This window comes from Amblyomma americanum, chromosome 9 (assembly GCF_052857255.1).
Source record: "Amblyomma americanum isolate KBUSLIRL-KWMA chromosome 9, ASM5285725v1, whole genome shotgun sequence".
In the NCBI taxonomy this organism is placed as follows: domain Eukaryota; kingdom Metazoa; phylum Arthropoda; class Arachnida; order Ixodida; family Ixodidae; genus Amblyomma; species Amblyomma americanum.
This window is the reverse complement of record NC_135505.1, coordinates 103,509,822-103,515,089: the sequence shown is the minus strand read 5'-3', so window position 1 is coordinate 103,515,089 and position 5,268 is coordinate 103,509,822. Positions and strand designations below refer to the sequence as shown.

At 54.3% G+C, this 5,268-nt stretch overlaps 1 pseudogene; it reads right to left on the bottom strand.

The window, feature by feature from the left end:
- Positions 1–2,058: 2,058 nt before the first annotated feature.
- LOC144103558 (uncharacterized) lies at positions 2,059–4,888 on the bottom strand (annotated as a pseudogene).
- Between the last annotated feature and the right edge of the window lie 380 nt (positions 4,889–5,268).

Sequence of the window (5,268 nt, the reverse complement as noted above, 5' to 3'; positions counted from 1 at the left end):
CTCTGGCTCCAGGCTGGTCGCCATTGGAATATGAGCCTGGCAACGTTCAACGCTTGAACCTTATCTAATGAGGCTAGCCAAGCAGTGCTGTGCGAGGAGCTAGCGGGCATTAGATGGGATGCCATAGGGCTCCGTAAAGTGAGGAGGGCAGGTGAGGGGTATACAGTGCTTAAGGACGGGCGCATACTGTGCTATCGCGGATTAGCGGATGGACGAGAACTAGGTGTGGGATTCCTCATTAATCAAGATATAGCTGGCAAAGTAGCTGAAGGTAGTGCAGGCCTACGCGTCTACATGCAGCCATGATGACTAGACCCTTGAAAGTTTCTATGGAGGCATGAACAAAGTAAAATGGCAGTACACTGTACTGACGGGCGACTTCAATGCGAAGGTGGGCAAGAAGCAGCCTGTATCTTAAAGGTACTCAGGTACTCGGAGCAGAAATGTTGAGGTTAGCAAAAAGGATTCAGCTTAAGTTAAGGGCACCTCAGCGAGCCATGAAAAGAAAAATGATAGGTGTAAAGCTAAGAGACCGGAAGCTGGCAGAGTGGGTGAGGGAACAAACGTGCGGGTTAATGACATCCTAGTCGAAATCAAGAGGAAGAAATGGGCTTCGGCACGGCATGTAATGCGAAGGCAAGATAGCCGCTCGTCCTTAAGGGTAACCGAGTGGATTCCAAGGTAAGGCAAGCGTAACAGGGGACGGCAGAATTGGCAAGGTGGGCGAATCAGATTAAGAAGTTCGCAGGCATAGGGTGGGCGCTGCTGGTACAGGAAAGGAATAATTAGAGAGACATGGGAGAGGCTTTTGCCCTGCAGTGAGTGTAGCCAGGCTTATTATGAGGATAATAATTAGCAGGAGAGAGTGGGCACTAGCTTTCCGGGTCAGCCCCTTAAAAATTCTAGGAGATGTTCCTAGTCCGGGACCGCTGTAACTTCCGCTGCAGCTCGGGCCCTAGCGGCAAGGGCTCATTCGCTCTCTAACGTAGAACAGGTGAGCAGGGCTGTCTCCCACGTCTCTCGGTTAGGTGAAGGGAAAGAGGGTGAGCAGGGCTAGAGGGCTAAGGGAAGTAATAAAGGAGGTTTGTGAAAAAATAAAGGAAGAAAGAGCTGCCGTTGTGGCGGCTTCTGGATAATTTAATCCACCTGGAGACCTTTAACGTGCACTGACATTGCACAGCACACTGGCGCCTGTTCCGCTTCACCTTCATTGAGAAGCGGCCACCGCTGTGGGGTTCCAACCCATGTACTCCGCCTCTAGACGAACGCTTTAAACGCTCAGACACCGCGGCGAGCGCGGCAGTCTTTTGGTCGTGGCCGCAGCGTTAGTCCTCGCTACTTGTCCTTGCCGGCGTTTAAGGTTATCGCTAGGCATAACGACCTCCCATTATTCTTTGGAAATGGTTTCTTTTGGTTTGGTTTTTTGGGGAAAGAAAATGGCTCAGTATGTCTCATACATCGTTGGACACCTGAACCGCGCCGTAAGGGAAGGGATAAAGGAGGGAGTGAAAGAAGAAAGGAATAATGAGGTGCCGTAGTGGAGGGCTCCGAAATAATTTCGGCCACCTGGGGATCTTTAACGTGCACTGACATCGCACAGCACGCGGGCTCCTTAGCGTTTTTCCTCCATAAAAACGAAGCCGCCGCGGTAAGGTTCGAACCCGGGAACTCCGGATCAGTAGTCGAGCGCCCTATGCACTGAGCCACCGCGGCGGGTTCTTTGGAAATGGTGAGCGTTGGTTCTCGATAGGGCCTGAACTAGCATGCCCGGATTTTGTGGTACCTATTAACAACATTTCCACAGGCTGTTCACTGCAGGCATGTAGCGAGAGGTGGCATAGTGGCCCTACGATGCTTGGATCTAGGAACTCTCGCCAATGCGTCGAAGGCACCTCGTCACCGGGTGTATCGGTTGCTAAAGAGAGAGGGAGAACAACTTTATTGAAAATGCCTGCAGAATCGGTTAGGCTCCCTCCACGCAGGGAGGACAAGCTTTTACCGCGACGCGGCCACTACGTCAGTCTCGTGCGCTAATCTCCTCGAGGTCTTGGTCTCTCGCTACTTCCGCGGGTCCGAGAGGGCCGCCGCCCTCTTCCTGGGTGTGCTGCTCCCCTTCTCCTCGGTTTCGCTCGGTCGCTGCCTTTCTAGAGCTGCCGAGACCTGCTGAACGGCCTTGAGTTTTGTCTCTTGATCATAGCTCCTAGTTGCAGCCTCTAGCTGCGGCGGCATTGTCGTCTTTTCGCTGGCTTCTCGCGGATTTACACTACAGTACCAAAGGATGTGAGCCGCGGTGGCTCTCTCCTTCGCGCACAGTGTACACGCGTCACTCGCGTACACACTCTGACATACGTGCTTAGCTAGCACCGGGGTGAGCAGGAACACCGTGTGTAACTGTCTATATAACACTGCCACCCTCCGGGTAAGCCCCGGGTGAGGTGGCGGCATAGTCTGTCTGTTCAGTCTGTACCATTTCACTATTTAGTTGCAGGTGGTCATCTTGTCCTTGGCACTGCACTGCGACCAACACTCCGAGTCATCCGTGCTTGAAGCGGGGCGGTTGATTAGTCCTCGCGCGATCGAGTTGACCGTCTCGTTGTGGTTCACATTCCCGCGTTCCGGCACGTCACTGTCCATGTGGGCCAGAAACCACTTGATCAACACAGCACTTCTGCGTCCGATGTCTTCGGCGTTGCGCAGTATTCTTGTGGCCTCACTACATACCCTACCCTTGGCGTAGTTCTTCTCTGCCGTTATAGAGTCACACAACACTAGTGCATCCGGGATCGGAGACGGCAAAGGCGATGGCCACATCGTCCGCCCGGTGCGCTTCTCGAGTCCTGATGGTCGCCGCGGTCTTCGTTGCACCCGTCGATTCCCCGACAACCACCGCCGCATATGCGTCGCTGCTCCCTCGATACTCTGCCGCGTCCACGTAGACGGCGCCTTCTTCTCTGGCGTGGAGGTCCACGTGAGCCCTGGCCCTCGTCAGCCTCCACTCCTTGTTGTGCTCGGGGTTCACGTTCCGCGGGATTGGGCAGACCCTGAGCTTTCTGTTGATGCTATCCGGTATAGGTACGTCTTTCTCCAGCGTGCCTTCCATCGGCTCGAGGCCAAGGTCCCGTAGTATGTCTTCCGGTTCTCGTTTCAGAGAGACGCTCGAGTTGCGCCGTTCGCTGTGCTTCGGATATTTTGCCCAGCGTGTTGTGGACTCCCAGCGCCATGAATTGTTCCGTGCTCGTGCTCCCGAGGAGACCGAGTGCCGCCTTATACGCCTTGCATATGGTGGCGTTTACCTTCTTACGTTCGCTCGGCCTCCAGTTGTGGAAGGCGGCCACGTACGTTATGTGGCTAACTGCGAAGGATTGAACGAGCCTAGTCAGGCTCTCCTCCTTCATCAACGCTTTTCTGTTGGACACCCTCCTGATGAGTCTCATTGCCGCGGTCGCTTTGCCCGCTAGCTTGTTAACCGTTTCACCATTGACTCGGTTTCGCTGGATGAGCAGACCGAGCACTCGAATCTTCTCGACCTCCGGTATTATATGGCCTTCCGCCGTCTTGACCGTGATCTTGGGACGCTCGTACTTTACTTCCATATACTTTCTTTTCCTGCCCGCTCCTTTCGGTGGTATCACCAGCAGTTCTGACTTGGCCGGAGAGCAAACGAGTCCAGACCCGTCCAGCTGCTCCTCGATGGCGTTGACCGCTTCTTGCAGCGTTGTCTCAATGTGTTCGTCGCTTCCTCCCGGTACCCATAGCGTATCGTCGTCGGCTAGATGGCGTGCCGGACGCCCACTACTCTTTCTAGGCGGTTGGCCACCCCGATCATCACGAGGTTGAAGTGTAGTGGAGAGAGCACCAAACCCTGCAGATTTCCGAAGCTGTCCAGCTGCTTCTCTTCGAGCTGCAGGTCTGCCGCGCAGATTTCGTTTGTCCGTTCCGTCAGGAAGTCTTTGATGTAATGGTATGTTCTCCTTCCCATGTTTGGTCTGGATACTTTTTCCAGGATAGCCGAGTGCCTTAGTTTATCGAAGGCACTTTGCAAGTTCAGCCCGAGTATTGCTCTGTTGTTCTTGATGCCCGTCGTATCGTCGACGATCTCGTTCTTCAGTAAAATCATGGCGTATTGCATCCCGAGCTTGTTCTGAAACCCAATGATAGAATTGGGGTAAAGCTCCGATTATTCCAGGTAACACTTCCAACTGTTCATGGGAACGTGCTCGAGGACCTTTCCCACGCACGAAGTGAGCGAGATCGGCCTGAGGTTCTCTATGTATGGCGGCCTGCCAGGCTTGGGGATGAGGATTGTCTTGGCTGCTTTCCATTGCTTGGGCAGCCTTCCTTCTTGCCAGCACTTGTTGTAGAAGTTCATGAGCGTTTCAATGGCCGCTTCGTCGAGGTTCTTGAGCGCTCGGTTGGTCACTCGATCGGGACCCGCGGTGGACCTGCCATTGAGATCCTGCAGGGCAACTCTGACTTCCCACGTCTGGATGTCTCGATCTAGCGTCTCGTTCTCGTTGCCTTGGTAATCCGGGTGTCTTTCCGTGGGGGTGGTCGATAGATACTGGGCGTCCAAGCGTCGCTTGACCTCGTCCTCCCCGTGTTCGCAGATTGCCTTGTGTAGGATCCTGGCCAGGTTGTGTTGGTGGCCATTGGTATTGGTTTCGTCGAGGTGCTGCAGTATGTTCCACGTCTTGTCCTTGTGCATCTGTCTGTCGGCTTCGTTGCAGACCTTGTTACATTGTTGGGTGCATAGCACCCTGCAGTGGACATCGATCTGCCTGTTGAGCTCGACGATCTTCTTCCTTAGACTTCGGTTGGTTCGTCGCTTCAGCCACCTCGCCTTTATGGACTGCTTGGATTCTATCAGGTGGGCCAGCCCACTGTCCATCTTGTCTATCCATTCGCCCGTCTCCAGCTCTTTGGTGGCTCCTTCCGTAGTCTCAACGACGTTGGCCGCCCATTGCACGATGTCCGTAATGTCCAGTTACACCGCTGGTAGTGCCTTTCGAAAGGCGTCCCAGTCCGTAATGCGATGCTTCCTTATGCCGGTGTTGCCTTGGCCTTCGAGCGCTACGACGACCTCCACGTTGTAGTGATCGCTGCCCAGTTCTTGGCCCGTGTTTCTCCATATCGCTTCTCTCGATCCACCGTCGGTTTTGACGAAGGTAAAGTCCGGAGTGGTGCCTCTCGTTACCGATGTGCCGATCCTGGTGAGAAAGGCCGGATCCGTGATTAGGTTCAGTCCCACGTCGGTGGCGTCTTGCATCA